This window comes from Manis pentadactyla, chromosome 10, assembly GCF_030020395.1.
Source record: "Manis pentadactyla isolate mManPen7 chromosome 10, mManPen7.hap1, whole genome shotgun sequence".
Taxonomy (NCBI): Eukaryota; Metazoa; Chordata; class Mammalia; order Pholidota; family Manidae; genus Manis; species Manis pentadactyla.
In genome coordinates, this window is record NC_080028.1 from 97,496,090 (window position 1) to 97,522,782 (window position 26,693).

Sequence of the window (26,693 nt, forward strand, 5' to 3'; positions counted from 1 at the left end):
ACCAACCTGAATTCTGTCTTCATGGGTTTACCTAAAATAGATGTTCACATGAATTGAATCATATTATTATGTGCCCTTGGTGTCTGCTTTCATTTAGAGTAAGTTTCAGTGTTCATCCCTGCTGTAGCATGTATCAGTACTTTATTCCCTTATGACTGAATAATATTCCATTGTGTTGTATATTTACCAAAGTTAGTTTATCTGTACATGCATTGACTTGCATTTTTTCCGCATTTGGCTATTGTGACTGGTCTGTAATGAACATGTGGGTACATGTATTTGCTTGGAAAACTGTTTCCAATTCTTCTAAGTATATACTTAGGCAAGGAATTTCCTGGTTGTATGGTAATTCACCACTTCCCTTTTTGAGAAACTGCCAAACTGTTCTCTACAGTGGCTACACCACTGTATAGCCACTTGAATTTGACATTCTCACCAGCAATATTCAAGGGTCACCATTTCTCCACATCCTCACCAACATTTGTTATTTCTGTCTTTTTTCTTTTTCTTCTGGTAAAGTAGTAAAATTTTGGGATTTTGACTCAGTGCAATCACAATTTGTAAATAATCTAAGAGTACATGCCAGAGACAGAGGGGGACAAAGAAAGGGGTGGGGACTTGGTCCAGGTGACCCCTGAGCTCTCTCTGGACTCCGAGGACATCTGTGCTCTCTATTGTGTAGACAGCAGGCAAGTAGGAATCCACAGTGTGACTAACAGATTCTCTGTGAGTTATGTAAACACCCTCTGCCTCTAGAAATGTTCACTCAACATGAACCCAAGCAGGGGCCAAGACAGGACAAAAGTTATAGAGTAACTGCAACTGTGTAATGTTTTTCTTTTAGAAAGAGGAGGAAAGGTGAACGCTAGTTCTAGTTTAAATGATGAAAAGGTTGGGAGTTTGCCGAATGTTTACCTTTTTTCTTCTTGATTGTGTTTAAATCAATTAGTTGATTTAAACACAATTAAATCTTTAAAAAGATTTAATTTTTTACCATGGGTATGTGAGGAGCCCCTGAGGTCCAAAATATTTAGAGAGTTCATTTCCTGGATTCTAACTGGACCTGGTGGTGTCTCTCTTGCTATTGAACACAGGGCCTGGAAATGTGGCACCCTACCTTTTCCCACCTCTGTAGCATTTTGTGAAATGAAGAAAAGTTGACCAGTAAACTAGGGACCACCAAAAAGATTTCTAAAGCTGGTTGTGGGTAAAATTGTAATGTTTCCAGAATATCTCGCCTGGCTTTGGTACATCTGCATATCAACAGGCGTTCAGAGGTGTAAAGAAGTAGGCTTTAGTGCATTTGTATCTTTCATCTCTGTATCAATGGGTAATTACCTGGGTAACAGAGGGCTTACCTGTACTGGAGAAGTGAGAGAGGGGGCCGGGGGTTGCTGCTTGAGCAGGAGAGAGATGGGCCGGATGGCAGTTTTGTAAGACCCTTTTACCCCAAAGAGCGTTTTGCGGTCAATTTCTTTGGTCACACTGAATCCATAGCGAACTTGCCTGGGCTGAAACCCATTAACAAGACAATTGGCAAAGTCGACAGGGTTCACTGTTGACCAAGGGAAAAGACAGGCTGCCCTTATGGGAGGGGTACTTCAGCGGGCTGCCCCTGTGAATGGGGAAACAGTGGATCATCCCCCAATGGGTATGTGGTCTGAGGTGGCTTGCCTCCTGGAGGACTGGGCCCCACCCCAGGACTGGAGGCAAGTGGAGGTGACACCTGAGGCAGTAGGAGTGGCTCTTAGTATAATAAGCTGAGCCTTTGAGAAGCAGAGTGCCTGTGAGGCAGCGGGGACTGTGGGTTGGCTGCTTCTCACAGTCTTAAAAAGATTTACAGAGGAGACCCAAGGAATGGCGGCACGAGAACACGAGCTGCAAACTTCAGTAGATTCCCTGAGGAGGGAAGTGGCATTGTTGCAAGATGCTGCACGAGAACATGAGCTGCAGACTTCTGTGGATGCCCTGAGGAGGGAAATGGTATTGATGCGGGAGGCGGCACGAGAACGGGAACTGCGAACGTCTGTGGATTCCCTGAGGAAGGAGATGGCCTTGATGTGGGAGGAGGCAGCACAAGTGCGCCGGCAGCAAGGAGCCATTGGAGATGAGACAGCAGCACTGCCAGGTGTTCTGAAGGAGGAAGAGGCCATCAAGGAAAAAGATGAGCTCCTGAGGGAAGCACAGGCAAGGTGGCACGAGAACGTCAGCTGCACAGTATTGAGCTGAAGGTAAGAGAGCTTCTGAAGACAGAGGTAGAATTGCTGCAAGGCACAGTAGAAAAGGTAAAGGTTGTAGCAGAGGAGGCACTCAGGGAAGGGGAGAGAAAGGTGCCATCAGCCCCAGAAATGGAGGAGCTGGGGAAGGATGAAGGGGTGGTGCCTGAGGCACTGGCACCTCCTGTATCGAAAATACACCCAGTGGTTGTAAAGAAAATAAAAACTCAGCAGCTGAAAGTTCCCCAAGGAGAGGAGCAGCCCCCTCCCCAGGTCGTGGAGCACTCTATGGTCCGCCCCTATACTCAGGCTGAGCTGGTGGATTTGGGCTCCTGGTTTAGACAGAAGCCCTTGGAGTCAATATCAGCTTGGCTCCTGCATCTGTGGGACTTAGGGGTGGATGGAATTGTTCTGTCGGGATCAGAGATGGGAAAGCTGGCTTCCCTGACAGTGCAGCCTGCCTTGAGGCAGCGATTACAAAATGCACATCAGACCCCAGGGAGTCACCCCCTCCTCCATTGGCTTATGGCTGCACTTCATGCTGTGTGGCCCAATCCAGGTGATCTGCCATCCTCTCCTATTAGATGGCAGACATATGCTAAGCTCCAACAGGTGCTACGAGAGCTAGGCATAAGAAATGCCATGTATAGTCCAGACAATTATGGCCCAGATGAAGAGGTTTCCACTACTGGGATGAGAAATATTTTACTTCAAACAGCTCCTACATCCCTCTTTGGGTCTCTAGTGGCCATTCTTTCCCCTCACTTAGGGCATCCCATAAGCGAGGTGACACGTACAGTAGCAGACTTAGGAGGGGCAGAAGCAATGAGAATACGGAAAGAAATAAGACCTGTTACTCACAAGAAGAATTTACAGGGCCCCATGAAGGTTTTGAGGACCCATATGTGGGTTGGTTTAATACGGGCAGGAGCAGATGGAAGGAAATTAGATGGAAAGTTCAATAGGATCTTACTAGAGCTGTGGCAATAGCTGAAACCAGAGCAGCAGTTCCAGCCATTATGACCAAAGAGGCAGAGGTCAGAGACAGAGCCACGAGTCCGGCCTGTGTGTTTGCAAGACTTCCTGCTGGGGAGTGAGCCAACCTCCCGAGTCCACACAGGAAGGTGATTGGGGAACACGGTTTGACTGAGGGAAAGGTCTAGGTATCTGCCCTGAGGGACCAGAGGGTGACCGGAGGCCACATGTTGAAATAGCTATCCATTGGTCCCCACTGAACATACAACGTGTCCTGGCTCTAGTGGACACAGGGGCTGAATGTTCATTGATTTATGGTAACCCTGAATGGTTCTCCAGGACCCCCACTATCATAGATGGATACAGGGGGAAGGCTATCAGAGTAAAAAAAGCCCAAATCCCTTTAGGAATAGGGCATCTACCCCCAAAGGAGTATACTGTATATATATATATATCTCCTATCCCTGAGTATATGTTGGGGATTGATATCTTGCAGGGCCTATGGCTGCAGACCACTGCAGGTGAGTTCAGACTGAGAGTACGTGTGGTGAAGGCAGTTCTGAGGGGACATGCTAGGCACCCACCCATAGCTTTGCCTGTGCCTCGGCGGGTGACTAATACCAAACAATATAAACTGCCTGGAGGGCATAAAGAAATTTGAAAAACTCTCCAGGAGCTGGAAAAGGTGGGTATTATAAAGCCCACCCATGGTCCTTTCAATTCCCCAGTGTGGCCTGTAAAAACGCCAGATGGCTCCTGGCATATGACTGTGGATTACAGAGAACTGAATAAGGTCATATCCCCTATGCATGCTGCTGTCCCCTTTATTGCAGGCTTCATGGATACCCTCAGCCATGAACTAGGAACATACCAGTACATGGTAGATCTTGCTAATGCCTTCTTTTCCATTGACATTGAGCAGGAAAGTCAGGAACAGTTTGCCTTCACATGGGAATGATGGCAATGGACTTTCACCATTCTTCCACAGGGATACCTCCACAGCCCCACCATCTGTCATGGACTTGAAGCCCAGGACTTGGCTACATGGGAGAAACCGCCAACTGTGCAGCTGTACCATTATATTGATGATGTCATGCTCACGTCTGATTCTCTTTCGGATGTAGAAGGTGCAGCACCTAGACTGCTGCAACATTTACAGGAGAAAGGATGGGCTGTGAACAGCACCAAGGTTCAGGGACCTGGCTTGTCTCTTAAATTCTTGGGGGTCGTCTGGTCAGGTAAGACCAAGGTTATACCAGAAGCAGTTATAGACAAAGTCCAGTCCTTTCCTACCCCCACAACTGTAGCATTGCTACAGGAGTTTCTGGGTCTTCTAGGCTACTGGAGAGTGTTTATCCCACACTTGGCACAAATTCTGAAGCCCTTATACCGGTTGGTATGAAAGGGTGTCAGTTGGGACTGGGATGAGACATGTGCATCTGCCTTTACTACAGCAAAATGGGCAGTCAAGGCCGTGCAGGCCTTGAGTGTGATAGACCCATCAAGGCCCTGTGAGCTGGATGTTCATGTCACTGAAGATGGTTATGGCTGGGGTCTCTGGCAGCGGCTTGAATGAACTCGCCAACCTGTTGGATTCTGTTCACAACTCTGGAAAGGGGCAGAGGTATGATACACTTTGATAGAAAAACTGGCTGCCATGTATCATGCCTTGCTGGCTATAGAACCCATCACTGGAATGGCCCCAATAAAGGTAATAACCACCTATCCCATCTTGGGGTGGGTACGAGACTGGACCCAAAAGCCAAGGAGTGGTGTGGCACAAACACCCACACCAGCCAAGTGGGGTGCTTACCTACAGCAGCGGAGTGCCCTCTCTAGTATCTCCTTGAGTGAAGAACTCCAACGCTTGTTGGGGCCGGTGACATACACTAGTGAAAAACAAGAAGAACTTGCTTTCGAACCATTAGCAGCAGAGAGTCCCCTTCAGGAGGGAAAAGCCCCTATACCCGAAGATGCATGGTACACAGATGGCTCCAGCCCCCTTAAAGAGGGACAGAGAGGGTAAATCATCTGGGCAAAAATCACATAGCCACAGAGCCAGGATGTCAACCCAGGTGGTCTGGCCCCTGGATCCATTGCTGTGACCACAACATGTCTGCCATGAAAGGTCACTCACTTGGCAGGACAGAGAAAGCTGACGCTGAAGCTGCAGCTCCGGGGAGGTGAGAAGCAAGCAGAAGCACACCGCAGAGCCCACTGGCCACAAAACCAAGTGCCCCAAGCACCTGAGTCGGAAGGTGGGAGGACTGTTTCACATCTGTACAGGAAAGAGGTGGGCTTCCAGATGCCCTTCTGTGCAGGTTGACTAGTGGTTCTCCCCAGTCCCCATCACCAGCAGCCTTAACATGTGGCCTTATTTGGAAACGGCCTTTGAAGGTGTAATTAGTTAAAATGAGGTCACACTGGAGTGTGTGGGTGTGGTCCTAACTCAGTGATTGCTGTCCTCACAGGAAGAGACAAGGAGACACACAGACAGAAAAGGCAGCTTTGTGAGGACGGAGGCAGAGGTTAGGTTTGACATGGCCACTAGCCAAGGAGCGCCAAGGAGAGAGGCAGCTCCTGGAAGCTGGAAGAGGCCTGGAGCACATTTTCCCTCTGAGCCTCCAGTAGGAACCATCCTGCCACACCTTGAACTTGGATGCGTGCCTCCAGAACAGTGAGAGGATCAAGTTTTGCTGTTTAAGCCACCCAGTTTGTGGTACTTTGTTATGGCCACCAGAGGTCACATCACTCTGGAAGCAGAGCAATTAATTAATCTTTAATTGTGTGTGTTTAAGAAAACTGGCATTAAAAGTGCCAGTTCTTATGGCATCACACAAAAAGTACCAGGGCACAATGATATAAGCCACTTGTAAGTCACTGGAGTAGGGGAGTGGACCTTTGATGATGATAGATAGATAGATAGATAGATAGATAGATAGATAGATAGATAGATAGATAGATAGATAGATAGATAGATAGATATAAATGGATTATATAAATGGATAGGTGAATAGATGATAGACTATGATTGACAGATATAGACAGAGAGATGATAGATAAAATCATATATACACATATACATGTTTATAGTACAACACGTTCAAGGAGTTTCTGCATCTTCAATCAAGTTTCCATGGAAAGGATAAATCTTGGCCAGAAGAGGTGAATGTGAAAATTTGGACCCAGCAGAGGCCCTCCTGCCCCACGGCCAGTAGCCAATCTGCAGAATTCTCAGCCAGCCTGTCACAGGAGAGGCAGCAAGTCCCTGAACTAACCAACGTTGGCTCAGCATTTCCCTAGTCCCTCCTATCTTTGACCCTTGAAGAGGGAAACCTGTCTCAGCCTAGCTTTTCATGTATCCCGGGCACCATGCAGCCTGCACACCACGAGAGAGTCTTGTCGGAACTCTAGGCCCAGCAAGTGATTCCGAGGGAGGGCTGGAGAGAGGCCCCGTGAGCGCGGTGGGAGCCTGTCCCTCAGGCCCTGCAGCGCATCCCCCGCGGCTGCCCCCGCTCCGCGGTGACAAGGGCCCTCCTGGAAGGGGGATGTTCACAGTGCTTGGGGAAAGGCTTGATCAGCATCAGCTGTGACCCAGTGATTTCATGCTGAAACCTCTGTGAAAGGTGTTTGCAGTTATTTTCCAAAATAGCAGATGAACCTGGAGCTGGCAACACCGGAGCCCAACTTCAAGACCAGTACTGGCCTCCTGAGGTCTGGGGAGAATTAGTCTATGAAAATAATAGCTGACAGGTACTCAGCGCTCCCTGTTTGCTCCATGGGCTGATTATCCAGGAGGGAAGCACAAGGGAGGGAGAGTAGGGAAGGGAAGAGAAAGGAAGGGAAGGGAAGGGAAGGGACAAAAGGGGAAAGGGCGCAGGAGGAGGAAGGGTGCAGAGGGGAGGCAAAGGGGAACAATGAGCTCCTGATACCAGCTGAAACTGTCGCATGCTGGTTGCCTTTCTGCTCAATGAATTGACCAATGAATTACTTGGTAGGATTAAAGTATGAATATACTTACTAAGCAATGGGCAAAGTCATGGTGGATGAACTCTTATCTATTAATATAACATTGGATTTCTGAGACAGGCCCCCCACCCAGTGATTGGGAAGATCAAGAACATTTAGTCACTGGATCTCTATGTTCAGTTTATAGATTCCCCCAATGCACACAAAGACATCAGATAATACTTTGTATAAAGAGATGTTTATTGACTTGATCAATGTAATACCTAATATAGAAATTCCAAATAAAATGTGATATAATCATCACTGCAATAAATCTTGTTTTCATTGGAGTTGGTTGATGAAATTGTTGAGAAATTTCATTCTTGATCAGAGCTCAGGAGGAGCAGAAGGTGCTCACTTGGGGTGGACAGAGAGAGCCCAGAGAACCAGGTAAGCTGGTGCTCATTAGTGTCCTCCTGCGTGTTACCAGGATATATAATACTCCACTGGGACACCGGAAAGTGAAATGAATATATGGAAGCCCAACTCATCACGTGCACTACATTAACATCCTCTTCATCCCCGGGTTTCATGCAGTCAGCGGAGGTCTCTGGTGTTGTGGGATCCAGCTTCCCCAAAGAACAAAGTGGAATCTTTAGGGAAAGTCAGGTGCCACTCAAGGTTCCATCTCTCAACTCAACCTTTAGAACAATAGGCTTTTGTGGTTGAATAAGTCTCTGCTTAATTTCATGGGGATCTGCCACACGTAATCAAGCATATGAGAACGAGTTAATGGAGCCAGCCAAGAACAGAAGCAAGTAAACAAGACACATTAAGGATACAAACATCTAAAAACTACTTTTAGCATCATATATCTTTGATTTTTTTATTAAAGTTTTATTAATATTCAATCTTATGTTGGTTTCAAATGTACATCACAGTGGTTCAACAGTTCCTATAATCCACTTATTTTGTGATTGGGAATTATTGTGCCCTTTGTCCTCTTCCTCCACCCCTCCCTGCACCTGCACCAATCCTGTCCCCTTGGTAACCACTATCACCTCTCATGCCTATGAGTCTACTGATGTTTTGTTTCTTCTGTTTTGCTTTGTTTTTATATTTCACAAATAAATGAAATCAAATGGTATTTGTCTTTCTCCACCTGACTTATTTCACTGACCATAAAACCCTCTAGATCCATCCATGTTGTTGCAAATGGGAGCATTTCTTTTCTTCTTATAGCAGAATAATATTCCATTGTGTATATGTACTACATCTTCTTTATCCATTCACCTCTTGATGGACAGTTAGGTTGCCTCCATATCTTGGCTATTGAAAATAGTGTGGCAATAAACATAAGAGTGCATATATCTTTTGAATCAGGGATTTTGTTTTCCTTGGGTAAATTCCTAGGATTGGAATTACCGGGTGAAATGGTATTTCTATTTTTAGATTTTTTCGGAACCTCCATACTGCTTTCCACAGCAGCTGTGCCAATTTACAGTCCCACCAACAATGTAGGAGGGTTCTAATTTCTCTACATCTTCGCCAGCATTTGTTGTTTTTTGTATTTTGGATAGTGGAACTGGTGTGAGGAGATACGTTTTTGTAGTTTTAATTTGCATTTTCCTGATGATTAGTGATGTGGAACATCTTTTCATGTGCCTGTTGGCCATTTGTTTTCTTCTTTGGAGAAGTGTCTTTTCAGGTCCTCTGCCCATTTTTTGATCAGGTTATTTGTTCTTTGGGTTTGGAGACATACAAGTTCTTTATATATTTTGGATGTTAACCCCTTATCACATGAGTCATTTATGAATATATTCTCCTATAATGTAGGATGCCCTTTTGTTCTGCTGGTAGTGTACTTTGCTGTTCAGAAGCTTTTTAGTTTGATGTAGTCCCACTTGTTCATTTTTTTTTCCCATGCCCGAGGAGATGTGTTCAGGAAGAAGTTGCTCGTGTTTATATTCAGGAGACTTTTGCCTATGTGTTCTTCTAAGAGTTTTATGGTTTCATGACTTATATTCAGGTCTTTGATACATTTTGAGTTTATTTTTGTGTATGGAGTTAGACAGTAATCCAGTTTCATTCTCTTACATGTAATTGTCCAGTTTTCCCAAAACCTGTTTTTGAAGAGGCTGTCTTCTCCCCATTATATATTCATGGCTCCTTTATCGTATATTAATGGATGATAGACATGTGGATTTATATCTGGGCTCTCTGTTCTGTTCTATTGATCTATGGGTCTGTTCTTGTGCCAGTACCAAATTGTTTTGATTACTGTAGCTTTGTAGTGAAGCTTGAAGTCAGGGAGCGTAATACCTCAGCTTTGTTCTTCTTTCTCAGGATTGCTTTGGCTATTCAGGGTCTTTTGTGGTTCCATATGATTTTTTTTTGAACTATTTGTTTTAGTTCATTGAAGAATGTTGTTGGTATTCTGATAGGGATTGAATTGAATCTGTAGATTGCTTTGGACAGGATGGCCATTTTGATAATATTAATTCTTCCTATGTATGAGCACAGGATAGATTTCCACTTTTTGGTGTCTTCTTTAATTTCTCTAATGAGAGACTTGTAGTTTTCAAAGTATACCTCTTTCACCTCCTTGGTTAGGTTTATTCCTAGGTATGTTATTCTTTTTGATGCAATTGTAAATGAAGTTGTTGTCTAATTTCTCTTTCTGCCAGTTTGTTGTTAGTATATAGGAATGCAACAGATTTCTGTGTATTAATTTTGTATCCTGCAACTTTGCTGAATTCAATTATTAGTTCTAGTAGTTTTTAGTGGATTCTTTAGGGTTTTCTATCTATAATGTCATGTCATCTGCAAATAGTGACAGTTTAACTTCTTCCTTACCAATTTGGATGCCTTTTATCTCTTCATCTTATCTGATTGCCGTGACTAGGACCTCCAGTGCTATGTTGAATAAGAGTGGTGAGAGTGGGCATCCTTGTCTTGTTCCCAATCTTAGAGGAAAAGCTTTCAGCTTCTTGCTATTAAGTACGATGTTGGTTATGGGTTTTTCATAGTTGGGCTTTATTATGTTGAAGTACATACCCTCTATACCCATTTTGTTGAGAGCTTTTATCACGAATGGATGTTGCATTTTATTCACGTTTTTCAGCATCTATTTAGATGATCGTGTGGTTTTTATCCTTTTTGTTAACATGGTGTATGATATTGATTGATTTACAAATATTGTACCATCCCTGCATCACTGGAATAAATCCAGCTTGGTTATGATGGGTGATCTTTTTTATGTATTTTTGAATTTGGTTTTCCAATTTTTTTGAGGATTTTTGCATGTATGTTCATCAAGGATATTGGTCTTTAATTTTCTTTTTTTGTGTTGTCTTTGTCTTGTTTTGGTATTAGAATGATGCTGATCTCATAGGATGCATTTCAAAGTATTCCTTCCTCTTCCACTATTTGCAATTCTTTAAGAAGAATGGGTATTAGCTATTCTTTAAATATTTGGTAGAATTCAGCTGTGAAGTCATCTGGGTATGGAGTTTTGTTTGGGGGGAGTTTTTTGATTACCAATTCAATTTCATTGCTGGTAATTTGTTCAGATTTTCTGTTTCTTCCTGGGTCAGTCTTTGAAGGTTGTATTTTTCTAGGCAGTTGCCCATTTCTTTTAGGTTGTCCAATTATTGACATATAATATTTCATAGTATTCTCTAATAATTCATTGTATTGCTGTGCTGTTGTGATTATTCCTTTCATTTCAGATTCTGTCTATGTGTGTACACTCTGCTTTTTTCTTGATATGCCTAGCTAGGGCTGTAATCTATTTTGTTTATTTTCTCAAAGAACCAGCTCCTGGTTTCATCATTTTTTTCTATTGTTTCATTCTTCTCTATTTTATTATTTCTGCTGTGATGTTTATTATGTTCCTCCATCTACTACCTTTGGGTGTCATTTGTTCTTCTTTTTCTAGTTTCTTTGTGATTTTAGACTGTTTATATGGGATTCCTCTTGTTTCTTGAGGTAAGCATGTGTTGCTATGTACTTTCCTCTTAGAACTGCCTTTGCCACCTCCCACAAATTCTGGGCTGTTGTGGTTTTGTTTTCTTTGTCTCCACGAATTGCTTGATATCCATTTTAATTTGTTCATTGACCCAGATTATTTAGAAGTGTGTTATTTAGCCCTCCATGTGTTTATAAGCTTTTTTGTTTTGTGTAATTTATTTCTAGTTTCATACCATTGTGGTCTAAGAAGCTGCTTGATACAATTTCAATCTTTTGAATTTATTGAGGCTTTTCTTGTGGCCTAGTATGTGATCTGTTCTGGAGAATGTTCCAGGTGCACTTGAGGAAAATGTGTGGAGTGTTCTATAGATACCTGTTAAGTCCATCTATTCTAATGTATTGTTCAGTGCCTCTGTTTCCCTATTTATTTTCTGTCTGGTTGACCTACTTCCCCCTTTAATTATGTTAGTATTTGTTTTACATATTTAGGTACTCCTATGTTGGGTGCATACTCATTCATAATGATTATTGATAGCTATATATTTATTGCCATTTTATTAATTGTTTTCTGGTTGTTTTTGTAGTTTCTCTCTGTCCCTTTCTTCCTCTCGTACACTCTCGTTTTTGATGTTTTTCTTTACTGTTGCAATTGGATTTCTCTATTTATGTATGTATGTATTTATTTTTGTGTATTTATTGCAGACTTTAGTTTTTTGGTTACCAAAAATTCAAGAGTACCTTCCTTACTATATAGTAGTTTATCATAAATTGCTGATTGCCCTATTTCAAACACAATCTAAAGGTACTTTTTTTCCTTATTGTTCCTCCTCCATATTTTTCATTTTAGATGTCATAATCTGCACGGTGTATCCCTTGACTGATTTTAAGTATAGCTGATTTTTTTCTGTTTTAATTTTGTACTTGCTTGGTAATTAGTTGGTCTACTACCTTTATTGTGGGATTATTTTCACTGGTGAAAACTATTCAGCCTTAGGTACATTTCCATCTACAATAGTCCCTTTTAACATATCCTGTAGGGATGGCTTAGTGGTGGTGAATTCCTTCAAGTTTAATCTGGAAACTGTTTAGTCCCTGCTTCAAATTTAAATGATAATCTTGCCAGGTAGAAGATTCTTGGTTGGAGGTCCTTCTGTTTCAGTGTATTAAATATATCATGACACTCCCTTCTAGATTGTAGAGTTTCTGCTGAGAAGTCTGCTGATAGCCATTGCTTTATAAGTAATCCTTTTCCTCTCACTGGCTGCTTTCAACACTCTCTCCTTATCCTTGATCTTTGCCATTTTAATTATTATAGGTCTTGTTGTTGTCTTCCTGGGGTTCCTTTTGTTAGGGGATCTCTACACTTCCATGGCCTGAGTGTCTGTTTCCTTCCCCAGACTGGGTAGGTTTTCAACAGTTATTTCCTTGGAGACATTTTCTATCCCTTTCTCTCTCTCTTTGCTTCCTGGTACCTCTATTATGTGAATAATGTTTCATTTGGATTGGTCACCAGCTCTCTTATTAATTCCTGTTCTCTAATTTCCATCTCATTCACCATCTCCTCTAACTGTACTAATCTACTCTTAAATCTCTCCATTGTATGTTTAATTTCAGACACTGCATTCTTCAGGTCCGAGTGGCTCTTTTTCATGTCTTCTCTTTGTTGAAGTCCTCCCTGAGATCTTGAATACTTTTCTATAAATGCAAGAGCATGTTTATGACTTTTATTTTGAAATCTTTATCAGAAAGATTGGTGATCTCCATTTCATTTAGCCTTCCTTCTGGGGTCCTGTCCTGCAGTTTTGTTTGGAACATATTCATCTGCCTACTCATTTTATCAGGGTTTCTGTGTTTCTTCCTTTATATTAGATGGCTCTGTTATGCTTCCTGTCCTATGGAATAATAGCTTTATGAAGAAGGCATCCTATGGTGCCCCAGAAGCTCAAGATTCTTTACTCTCTAGTGCCTGTTTCTTTTTTTTACAGGGACCCTGGATTGGCATACAGTGTGGTGGTAGGGACATCTTTCTGTCAGTGTTGGCAGTTTGCTTCAGCTGCTGCCTTTTTGATCAACTCAGGAATCTCTGTTGAGCTTGCTGTGGGAAAGGCCACCCTCTGTCTGGCCTGCAGCAATAGAGGGACTGCAGGGATAATACAGTGGGCAGCGGATATACAGCTCTGTCTGGGCTCGATACACAGCACCAGGCTTGGACACCCACAGGAAGGAAAGAGCTCTTAGGGCTGGATCCTGTGGGCACCTCCCTGATTGGGCTGAAATGGAGCTGAGGAAGCTGGGAGAGTCTCCCCTCTGCCTGCCAGGTGGCAAAGTCTAACACTGCTGCTGAGCTGAGTGGTTTGGTCAGCAGTGTGCACATGGAGGAGCCTCAGGGCTGCATTGCCAGCTATGAGGATGAAGTGTCTGGGGCTCCCAAGAGTTCCTGATCAGTTGGGCATAGGAAGGGCTGGGGAGGTATCCTCCACCTGCCCTTTCTCCTCAGGAGACCATTCAATCCAACCCTTAACCTTCTGGCCCCCCTCCCACTGCTGGCAAGTCTTTCAAACTGCCACTTCTGCTTTGGATCTCAACTGGCATGCCTGTCTTCTATAATGGGTGGAGTATGTTTCCCAGAGTGTTCCAGTTGTCCCTGATTTCCAGCACCACTAATCACCAGAAACCATGTAATGTGGGCTCATGCTCCCAGAGAAGAACTCCAGGGCTAGGTATTTTGCAACCCTGGATTCCTACCTACCCCCCCAACTCCCCTCACCCCCCGCTCCATTCATTTCTCCTGCCTGTAGGCTGGGATGGGAGGACTTGGGTCCTGCTCTCTCATAACTCTGCCACTTTACCCTTTTCTGTGCTGTCTTTTCTTCTTCCTCATGTGTAGGGGGTCTGTTCTGTAGTATTCAAGTCATTTTCAGGTTTAGTTGTATTTGCTCTATGTTATTCTCTTATGTGTTTTTGGGAGGTGGTTTCCGCCTTGCCATCCTAATCTGCAATCTTTTTCCAGAAGTTGATTCTTTTTCAAAAACTATCAGTCAATATCTTTCAAAGATATAGGGACAGTCAGGTTACCTATTTTTCCTAGCATGAATTTTAATACTTGCTTCTTTCAAGGAATTGGTCTATTTAATTTGTTATAAAATGTATGGACATAAAGTTCTTCACAGTATTCCCTTATTTTCACTTTTAAAATTTTTTCCACTTTTGAGATATTGACATAAAGCAGTGTGCAAATTTAAGGCATACAACATTATGATTTGACTTACCTAAATCAAGAAATTATAGTCACTACTAGTTTAGTTAACATAATCTCATGTTGATACCAAAAGAAGAAAAAGAAAATTTTTTTCCTTGCAATGAGAATTCTTAGTATCTCCTCTCTTCACACCCTTCATATGCGCCGTGTGGCAGTGGCAGTAAATATCACCATGTTGTGTGTGACAGCCTCAGCACTTATGTATCTTACAACAGGACCACGTTCCCCAGCCCCCTCCCTTCTGTAATTCTCTGCACTTATTCTGTGATCTGGATGGTGAAAGCTCATCTGTCATTCATTCAACAAATTATCTATGCGGCAGCTGCTATGTACCAGGACAGAGACATACTCATGTTGCCTTGTGATCTGTTTTGATTTAAAGTTTAAATATAAAGGATGAGTTTTTTAAACGTAAACCACATTCTTAGGCATTAGGGCAAGCAATTCTGAAAAGCCACATCGAGTTGATTTTGTGTATTTTGAAACCTGAGATGTGATCCTGTGTGGGTACAACACATGGCAGGACCATCCTCACTTCTAAGGCATCCCATCACCTCACCCAGTGGTAACATCCAGTTCATGGCTGATGTCTTGGGAGGCACTACTCCTGTTTTCTAACATCTGTGTTCTCCCAAGTGTAGAACAAGTAGTGAACTTGAGAAGACCTTCAGGGTTTGAAGTGACAGGTGGAGCCCCTAAGTCCCTATCACTCCCCAGCAGAATCATCTTCTAATCTCAGTGACTTCAGGGCAAGCACACTGTCCTGAAGGGTGAGAAGCACCCAGCTATGCATGCCAGGAGCTTATAGGAGATCCTGCCCATCCCAGGGTGCTCTCAGGCCCAGGGTTCTTTTTGTACACACTTATAGGACAGCCACACAACTGTGCTAAAGCCATAAACAACAAGGAAACCATCCTCCTTCTCTTCCTGAGGGCCAACATATTAAATGCATGACTGTGCCCACACACCCTTCCTTCTAGTGCCCTGAAAACTGAATTTAAACTTTGTCCAAGTTCAAAGGTCTGTGCATAACCACATCATGGTAACCTCACACGCTGTAGGCAACCATTACGATTGGGTCTTGATAAAGCCACACACTTAGTGCTCCATAGCTGAGGACCCCCAGAGGTCATACATGGCTCCAAATAGATTCTCTGTTCTATTCACATTCATTTCTACACATATATACATACATTCATTTTTTAGTTTAAAAAACTCCCACTAAACATCCAGAAAGTTATCTGTCTGACCTGTGTTTCTTTACAAGGCTTGAAGGAGAAGTTCTGCAGGACTTTAATAATAACAAGTTTCAAGTTCAGGAGAGTAAACCTCATTTCAGTGAAGTTTCAGGGTCTGGCTCCAAAAGACAGATATGTATATGTATTTATGCCGTCCTTATTCTTCTTACTGAACCTGCATCCACAATAGTAGATGAAAACAAGTTAATGAAACAACCACAAAGGTCCACAGTGGGTTCTCACTTAAGCTCCTCAGCCAGGAGTGCACAGGGCCATGCTGTGGGTGAGTCAGGACGTCCCACCACAGGTACTTGGTGTGGGAACCCAAACGAGAGCTCCTCATGTCCCCTTTGCCCTGAAGGAGCTTTCAGTCTCATTGAGGAGATGAGATGAGTACTGTTTAAAGAAATTCATGTTTGAACACTAAAATTACATTCAGAGTGGGTAGGTGCTCACACTCAAAGGCAAGTAGGAAATGAGGCTGACTGAAGGAAGAGGTCTCCCCCCACCACTTACCTGGCCAGATGCTCACAGAGGATGGAGCAGGAGACAGGCCTCCAACTACTGCAGGTGGTATTTCCCCTTCTCTCCCCTTCCTGGCCCCCTCCCCCTGCTCCTCCTCTGCTCCCTCTCCCCACAGACCCGCTGAAGTCAGGTGATTGCCATGGGCAGCAGGCTCTGCTCTGCTGCAGTACAATCCCTGCTCTCCTTGTCTGTCTGTTGCACTAGCTTCACATTCCTCCAAGGTTAGACCCATGAGTTGTTCAAATCTCACTCCTCCATATCTGATTTCTTTAAGGAAAATGTGAATATGGGGGAAGTGATAATGGCATTGTAGTGATATATTATTTAAAGAGTCATTATTATTTGGAGAATGTTCTGGAATAGATACAAATGATGTGCCTTCAAATACTATGGGAACTAGGAGAATAGCAGTGGTGTGTTGATGGGGTGGCTGACATGGGTTGATGGTGGCCAGGCAGTCAGTGCACTCATACAGATTCACTGAGAGTATTCCATAGGCTTGTCTAGGGAAATGCTTGTGTATATGTCAGATACAAATATACTTGAGCCAAACCCCCCATAATAGGCACTTTTTAACCCTTAGGTTCTCACTGCCTGGCCTGATCCCTGACACACAAAGGTAAGCACTTACTCTGTTTGATGCCTGGATAAATCAAGGAGGACAGCAAGTGGTCTCTGATTTGTGGTTGTGAAGATGCAGGATGGGGAAGTGATGAGCTTGGTGGAACCACAGAGGTTTCCTGATCCAGAGGAAATAGGGCTGCTCTATCTGACATTGTCTTTCAGCAAGTACTATGTGTAGACACTATCCTAGCACTGGGGAAACCTTGCAATCAAGATAAGGTCCCACCACCCAGGGGCTTCTAGTCAGGGGCCTAAAAGCTTACATCCTAGGTAGTGCCCCAGAGGTCATTCCAAATTCTGCTCACCAACCCAAGACGTAGGAAAGCATCAACTCTGGGCAGAACTCAACCTGTGCCCCAAGTAGACATTGGTTTTGCATTCTCAGAACAGCAAGCTCAAGGCCCGCCCCAGGAGGAAATCTTAGTGTCTGAGGACCATATGACTTCATTTTGGAAGAGTCACGCCATACCAAAGAGGAGGGAGCTGACACGGGACTGCAGCCACAGGCAGTATGGGGAACCTGTGCCCACCTCCACCCCCATGAGGCTGCTTTCCCAGCAGGGAGCAGTTTCTGCAGGTCCTCAGCTGCTCTCTGCAGTAACTCAAGAGCAAATGGCAGCCAATGTTTAAAAACATGGAATATGGGAATGGTGGTGGTAAGGCAGAAAGCTAAAGAAAAAAACACAGAAAAACTGAAAGGAAAAAAGTCCTAGAATTTAAAATTAGAGAGTGGTTAAGTTAATTATGGCATATGCATACAGTCACACCCACATATAGGATGTTCTTTATAGTTCAGTGTTAAATAAAGTAAGAGTGGAAAAACAAATGGGGTTTAATACCATTCCAATTTTTAACTATAGTTATGCATAGAAAAATGTCCTGAAAATCATACATCACATTATTAATGAGAACTGTTAAGGCATGGGACTGTCTATGGCTATAATTTTCTATCTTGTGGTGTATAAAATTTTGACAATACAAAATGGTCACTCTTGTAATAAAAAAATTATGAAGTTAAAAATATGTACAAATTAATGATCATACACCTACACGTCTGTCACCTATTCTTAGAGGTGTCAGAATATGCTCCAACCAGCCCAGACCAGGGTGGGTTCCCTCTCCAGGGGCCCTGTACCTTTCTGGGTGGAACTCCTCAGGTTCTGGCCAGAGCTCTGGGTCTTGATGAAGAACAAAGATGGGCACCATCACCACTGTCCCTTTGGGAATGAGCACCCCTTTGATCTCCACATCTTTCTTACAGAGTCACTCAAGTCTACCAGCAACTGGGAATAATCTGAGAGATTCATTCACCACCATGTCTAGGTACTCCATCTGCACCAGGGCATCGTAGGAAGGGAGCGTCTGGGAAGAAAGAAACAAATTTAGAGAAACTGATATTTGGGATCAACTTTCAACTATGTCTAGGCAGTACTGTTGGAGCATTAAGAACTAAAAGGAATAATTAATTTTGGTAAAGGACCTTTGCATTTCTATAAATTTTAATATCTATCATGTCCTTTGACTGCTCAGCAGCCCATTAGATGTGCAGAGTAGCCAGGACAACAGGAGACCACTGGGACAATCCCTAAGGAGGCCCTAAAACCCCTCCGGTTACCATGTCGTGGTTTCTATTTCTCATTTGGACAAAGTGGCTCAAGACTATGGCCATAACTGTTAAGTCAAATATACCAATGTCACTCTTTCCTTTCACAAGGGAGCTTGCACATCTGTGCCAAGGAGAGAGAACATGTAAAATAGCAAATCTCCTATTCAACATAAACTTTTCAGTGGAAAAATCCTACTTAATAGCTAATTCTCTGATTATATGTATAGAATTTGGAGATAAACACTCTATAAAATCTCTGAAAATAATTTGGGGAGAAATTAGTTCCTTTTGATACCTAATATGACAAATGAAGGGTATGAATGGATGCTACCAGGCACACAATTTCAGCTCTAGGATGTTATAAAGAGGTTTGGAACCCCACCCAGAGCCCCTTCCTCTGTTGCTGAAATAATCTCCCAGTTGTCACTTCTGCGTTTGACCATAAATTCTGAAGGTCTCAGACAAGCCACCTGAGCCCCAGAGGCCAAGTCTCCTCACACCACAAAGAATTCTGGTTTGGGCAGAGAGACATCTGACAATAGCATGGGCAATACATGGCTATCATTTGGTGTTATATTTCAAGGGCAACATTATAAAGGTCACATGTTTAGTTTTGGAGCCAGACACCCTGGTCCATAGCTTGGCTTCCTCACCAGTAGTGATAGGAGGGTGCATGAAATGTATTTCACCTCTCTGAAGCTCAGTTTTCGTTCATGCTATAAGCAGATAATTGGAGCTGATCTTCAAAGGGTTGTGTGGCAGAGACATTCACTGCTCACCCAATATCCATGTTGTCCCCCACTTTTCACAGCAACCCTGAAGTTAGGGGACATGAACTTGCAAATGGGCTGTGAACCAAGAGGATGTATGCCAGTTTGGGGGGTCAAAACATTTGAAAAACCAGTGAGCACCACTCTTGGTCTTTATTCCCCAACCACCATGAAGGCTTCATATTCCAGAGAGTGGTGCTATAAGAAAGTGGAGCCTCTTTAGCCTGAATCCCTAAGCAACTATGTGGAGCAGAGACTCACACCCCCACCCTCCATCTAAAATCCATTTTGGACAAATAAATATGAGTTGGAAGCAGATCTCTGCTATGTAAAGCCACTGAGATTTGAGGGCTAGTCTGTTCCTGAGGCATAACCTGGCCTACCCTAATACAGAATTTTAGCAAGATTGAGTTCATTTACAAGTATAAAGCATTTAGAAGAGATAAATATAGTATGAAGCAAATGTTATCTATATGTGATTGCTGATATTGTAATTATTACTTTAAAAAGAGGAGTACACAGTACTTTAGTTAGGCTCTGTCTTATAGTACAATCAAAAGGATCCCAATTTGGGCTTTCCCACAGACAAAATATCATCTCTAATACAGGTAGGTCATAAAATGTACCTTTACTTTATATTTTAAGGACCTATTGAAGTTACCACCTCAGGAAGGTGAAAACCAGAGTCTGGACTCGAATTTATGTCTTCTATTTCCTACCCGATGCTCTTTCCTGTTTACCAGGCTTCTCCTGATCTGCAAAGTTACTCAGTGTTGGTAATTGCCCAAATGGTCCCAGTTCCCCACCCCCTCTTAAGTCTGTGCCCTTTGCCATCTAATGTTGTGATTCTCTCCCATTCTGACTCTCGGGTTGGCCATGTGGCCTTCTTTGAAGCAATGGCATGTTGGTCAAGCAGAGTTTTGAAGGGCACCCATAGATTGGGCTTCTTGTTCTTGCTCTTGCTCTTGTTCTCTGTTACTGTCCCAAGAAGAATACCCCCAGGCTAGTTTTCTGGAATAGGAGAGATGCATGGATCCATGGGTGTGGGGCTGAGTCAGTCCAGCCAGCCTAGCCAAGGCCAGCCTAGATCAGCCAACAGCCTGATGAAGGCAGGTGAAGCATGTATCAACAGAGATAGCTATCCAGACACTTGTGAAATAAATGCTTACTCTTAGGTGCCACTAACATTTTGTGATTTTTTATTTGGCACTATTGTGGTAACAGATAACTATATACCAGAATGAGTACTTTTTTCAAAGATCTTTCATTTCTGCAAATAGTATATATTACCTATGTTTCTCCTTTATTTTCTCTCCATAGATCCTTCCTAAATGTGCAGGTATAGGAATTGATGCTTCTGCATTTTGCAAAAATCCTCAGTGAGGAAGCCTTCTTCCTAAAGTTTAACCTTCTCCCACCCTCTGTGGGTATTACCCTCTCACCTTATTTGGGAAAGTTACATCAATATCCTCCTGCAGTATTTGCTGGACATCAGGGTGAGTGGCAAATACATACATAAGGAAGGAAAAAGCCCTGCTGGTGCTTTCGTAGCCAGCCACAAGCAAGGTAACATTGGTGCACAGCTCCACAGCAGAAAAGAGGAGGAAAGACATTTTAGGAAAAGCATGAGAATGGAAAACATCACAGTTTAGATGAGGGGAAATCAAAATGAAACTTCCAAATATGTAGGGGGGAAAATGGAAAAACAATTCAGAGTACAGCTGGGAGTGGCATGCCCTCTTATGTTTATCTTTCAGAGCCAGGAAAAGGCAAAAATGGTCTTGGTCCAGTTTTTCCTAAGATCTATACTATTGTTTGCATCTGGTCTTGGTTATGACACCATCCCCACCCACATAACTGAGTAATTTCATGAGATAGCATTTCTCTCAAATGCACAACGCTATCAGTATATCCCTTGGAGAATCCTAAACGTACTGTAGCTAGGAGGAATATGGGGTAGCATTGTCCCTGAGGAAAAAACTTAAATAATTTTAACTCAAGGATAGCTTGAAATATTTTGAGAGAGTTTATAATATATGGCTTAATTGTAGGGAAAAATAAAGGATCTTTCATCTAAACATGTTTTGGGGGGAATTTAGAGAATAATATTAGGCTATATATAAACTTTTGCTACTCAAACTGTGGTCCATGGACCAAAAGCACCCAAGAGCTTACTAGAAGTGGAAAAATCTCAAAACTCTTCCTAAATTACTGAACCAAAATATGAACTTTCAGGAGATGTGCTGATTGGTGTGCACAACTCAGCTTGTGAAGCATGGATTACATCTTTGTGAGGCATCAAGCAATAGAAGTCCTGGTGCTTAAGTCTTTAAATGGATGTTCTCAGATATTTATAGAAACCATGGACATAGACAAAAATCTAGAAGAGTGGTGACTGACACTACAGTAAGCAATGATATTAAAATTGCAGGAGATAGAGTGTGTCAATGGAAGTGAATTGGCCAGCTGAAATATAGAAATATATGATGCAATGAGTTGAGTTAGCAGTGTTAATTCAATCGTGGCCTGACTGTCTTCCTTAGTATATGTCCCCACTCTGTTCTATCTTATGGTCAGAAAACAGCCCTTGTGAATATAAGTTGATCTCCCTTTTGATTTTCTCCTGCAAGAAACTGAGCAGGGTCAGGCTCTAACCTATTTGACTGAGAAGAGATTAGGACCTTTAGATACTTAGAGCTTTGAAATGAACATCACCCCTGCATAAAAACAGTGTAAGAAAGGTCTACAAAGTTCTGATTCCATAAAGATGGTTTCTGTGATGCTGTTGGGTAAATTCCTCTAGCAAATTCTTTCCACCATGGGGTTTGCATGAGCCACATGGTACTTAAAATTAAGAGCTCTGTTGTCAATATGTTAGCCACTAACCAGATGTGGCTATTTAAAATTTTATTAAAATTAAATACAGTATAAGTTTCAATTATTTAGTGACACTAGCAGCACATCAAGTGCCCAACAGCCTTTTGTGTCTAGTGGTTATTGTAATGAAAAGAGTAATATAGAATATTTCCCTCATCACAAAAATTTGTTTTGGATCATATGGATAGACAGATTGATAGATACATAGAAGTAGATGTAGACATAAATACAGACATATTTTAGTGGTGTGATAGAGTCATACTTTCTAAAATCAACTATTAAGTTTTCAGGAATTTGGTGAGATGGCTTGAGATTAACCATGATGGGAGTATTTATGTCATGTAAGTAAATTATACATAAAGCATTTCTTGTTGTTGAGAGACGGCATGTTTACATCAATGGTTATAAGCAGATGTGCAAATAGTTATGTTTTTCAGTCCTATATAATATATTTGATGTTCTTAGGTTTGTGCACTGAGAGGATCTAGAATCAAAGAAACCCTAATAACAATGAGCACTCTTACATCCAGATTTTCGTTTCTAAGTGCCATTTCTAAATACCATTTCTCACAAAGCTCCACATCTGGCTAGTGGCTAACATACCGAAAGAACAGCTCTAAATGTTGATTATAGGGCTGATCAGGGAAAATAGAAGAGAAACCTGGAATGTCTCCCACCAAAAAGCAAGGAACAACCCAAAAAATGATATGTGAAAAGGAAACAAGACGCTCTCTATACTACAATGTGAGATACATATCATTATACATACCTCAAAACCCCTAGAGTAAACACTAAGGTAAACTATGGACTTTGGGTGATTGATTGTAACAAATACACTATTCCTGTGAGGGATTTTGATAGTGACAGAGGCTGTAATGGGTGTAAGTATACTGGAAATATCTATAACTTCAGCTTAATTTTGCTGTGAACAAGGTACTGCTGTAAAAAAAATGTATTGACAAAATAAAAAACTTGAAAATGAAGAAGAAAAACAATGACATTAGAGCCCACCTGAAAGGGTGGACAAACCTGAGAGAATTTGAGAATCAAAACAAAGAATGATGTAAGAATTTATTATTCTTAATTTATTAGATCATTCTGACAAAAATAAACAAGCTAGTAAGTAAATGGGACGAATGGAAAGCTCTCCCTGACAATGGAACATAAACTAATGAATGTAGAAGAAATGATGAAATTTGAAGGTTCTTTTGCAACCACCATAGCAATGATGTTTAAGTAAAAAACCATCCATGAGTGATAAAACTAGACAGTGAAAGTCTGAAGAGGAAAAGAATACTTACTCAGACTCAAAGTCTTCCACCACACTTTTAATTAAAAAGGAAAAAATAAAACTTTATAGATTAAGCTAGTGAACACAACTTTAATGAAGTGTTCCAAGTCATGCATATTATTAAACATTGTCTCTGACTCGTTTTCTTCTTTCTTTCCCTTACCTCCAACTGATTATTCCCTACAAAATGTTCAAACTCTCCTGATCTAAGTTCGAAAGGTCACCAACCCAGGGCAATGTGCCTCCTGATGTGATGAGGTCTTGATGCAAAGTTCTAGGGAGAGGTTCTGATTCAGCAGGTCTAGATGAGACCTGATAATTGACATTGGAAAGAGGTTCCATCAAAGTCCTGATGTAGGTGATCCACAGACCACAGATGGACATCTGGGCATGAAATATTTGTTTGTGATTGTTTCCAAGCCTTCTACAATGTTGTGCCTGCAAGATTCTAGAATGTGCCTCTGGCTACCAGTTTAATCTGAACAGGTGTCTTTCTGCAATGTGGCAGAAATTTTCATCTGCCTGGAGAACATCCTGCATGTCTTCAGAACCACCCCTACCTTTGAGTTTCCCCAGTGCAGGTCCTCTGAAGGACTCTTTGGTTACATTTATGGCCGTCCTTTTCTTTGAAATTCTGGGAGCTAGTCATCAGCTGAAGAACATCCACTCAATGCTAGAAGCAGAAAGAGAAATCTCAATGACAGAAAGTCACTTGTGAAGTCAGAAATCAGTTAGTACTTAACCTCTTTCCTGAAAATATGGCTCTTCAAGTCCAGAGTCTGACTGGGGTCACCAGTGAACAAAAATATGTAGCTATAAATCTTGCAGAGCAGGATGTTTCCCTGAGAGAAATCCAGCCATCCTGTCCAACTGCTTTTCAGTTCTCACCTTCTCTGATTCTCAGTCTCTTTGGATTTTGAACGTAGCTTCCTGTCCATAGAAGTGCCTGCACCTTACCCATCTGTCCACCTGCTCAGGATGAAGTCCTGATTTCAATCCTTTTAATTTTCTTCAGCCTTACTTCTTAATGAAGAGCCACACAGATTAACCTGTGTCTTTTGCAGAGTTCATCAGCGGCTTCTGGGTGAGATTCTTTAAGTGCCCCACCCTCCCAGAATTCTACACAACCTACAGTGCCACCCTGGGTACCCAGCCCTGTCTACTGGCCTGCAGACATCCTTGTACTGGTGTCCAGGCCTCATAACGGCAAAGCTGTGTTAGCCATCCTGGAGCCTCAATGTCCAAAGAAGACTCCTGGCCATGTCCAGATCATGATGGGGTCAAATTTAACATACTATACTCCACTAGGTAGCCTGATGGGGCTTCCATTAGAAAATGTGTAAAATAAGAGGCTTGAAATTGAAGTGATTCTTTGCCAATCTAAGATTTGGGGGAAATTATGAGAATCTCTCTCATAATTGATCTTTAAATGTTAATTTTTATCCTTTGCCAAGTTATTGAAGAAAAGTGGTAAATTTTTCATCCCTATGATATTCATGCAGTAGTGACATACTGTCATGCCTACATAAAATTTAAACATTGTCTCTCTGACTCATTTTCTTATGTCTTTCCCCAAGTCCACCTTCTTCATTCCTACCAAAATGTTAGAACTCTTCTGTCCTAAACCCTAGAGTTCTCTAGCAACCTTAAAATTATGTGCAATGTACACAAGCCAAAAGTATACCGTTGAACACTTTATCAAAAAGTAAACACCCCCATGTAACTGTTACCAGCTTTTATCTTTTGTGTATCTTTGAGGTGACATTATTTCATCCATTTTACAGATTTTGTGAAAAAATTAGTGACACTTTTTAAAAATGTGAGGTATTTAATACCTCAAAGATAGGGCCAAGGAATGGAAATAGTACTGTATGGTGGAGGGAGGGGAAGCACAGTGAAAATGCATAATTTACTTGCAATATAATATTCTATACCAATTGGAAGAGTAAAATCACCAGGCTTCTCAACCAGGAGCCATTCCCTGTATGACTTCTGCTTGGACTTCCAAGCCAACAGCTGAACAAAGGTGAGCCCAAACATAGGGCCCTTCACTATAGCAGTGAGATCAGTGTAGCAGTGAGATCAGTGTCCCCTACTGCATTTTTTGAGTGACTAAAGGAACAGGATTAAATTCCTTGACCTCTTAGCCTTTTATCTATTGACCCCAGAGTCTGTTTGGTTGAACCACAACCATACTCTAACACTTTAATCGTGCTGTTCAAAAAACTGTACTCACAATGCAAATAATAATATGTATGCCTGTCAACCACAATGGAATGAAATTAGAAATCAAAGCACAAAGAAAATTGGAAAACTTATAAGTATGTGGAAATTAAAATAATACTCTCCTAAGGAGCCAGTCTGTCAAAGAAGAAATCACAGGGCACTTAGGAATTACTTTGAGATTAATAAAAATGAAAACAGGATGTATTAAAACTTATAGGTGTAGCAAAAGCAGTGATCACAGAGAAGTTTATGGCTATAAATAGTTACATTTAAAAAGAACAAAGATCTCATATCAATTACCTAACCTTTCCCTTAACACACTGGAAAAAAAACACAGTGAACTAAAGGTAAAGCAGAAGGAAACAAGAAACATGAGAGCAGAGACTAAAGAAATAGAGAATAAAGATAATAGTGAAAATAAATGATGCCAAAAGCTGATTCTTTTAAAAGACCTTTAGCTAGATTGTCCAAGAAAAAGTGAGAGAAGATTCAAATTAGTAACATTAGAAATGAAAGAGGGGAGAGTATTACTGACATAAAAAAATGAAAAGGACTGTAAAGGAATACAATGAACAATTGTACACAAGTAAATCAAATAACTTAGAGGAATAAAAAAATTCCTAGAAATGACTCAAAAAGAAAAAGGCCATCTTGAATAGACAAGTAAATTATTGAGTCAGTAATCAAGAAACTATCCACACACCAAAAAAAAGTCAGCTCCAGAAGCTTTCAATGATGAATTCTATCAAATATTTAAAGAAGAATTAACACCAAATTTTTTACAAACTCTTCCAAAAATAGAAAAGGGAACACTTTCAAGCTCAATCTGTGAAGCCAGTATTACCATGATACTAAAACCAGACAAAACTATCACAGGAATAGAAAACTACAGACAGACATATATTATGAACATGGATGCACAAATCCTCAGCAAAATACTAGCAAACTGAATCCAACAACAAATAAAAGGAAGTAGACACCATAACCAAGTGGAGTTTACCCCAGAAGTTGTGTAATATACCATATCAATACAATAAAAACAAAAACCTCATGGCCATCTCAAAACTTCAGATAATCATTTGACAAAATCCAACACCCTTTTGTGATAAAAACAAACAACAAGCTAGGTAAAAAAGGGAATTTCTTCAACCTAATTAAGGATACCT

General features: G+C 41.7%; 1 pseudogene; it reads right to left on the bottom strand.

The window, feature by feature from the left end:
- Positions 1-7,411: 7,411 nt before the first annotated feature.
- LOC118918353 (cytochrome P450 3A19-like) lies at positions 7,412-25,341 on the bottom strand (annotated as a pseudogene).
- Between the last annotated feature and the right edge of the window lie 1,352 nt (positions 25,342-26,693).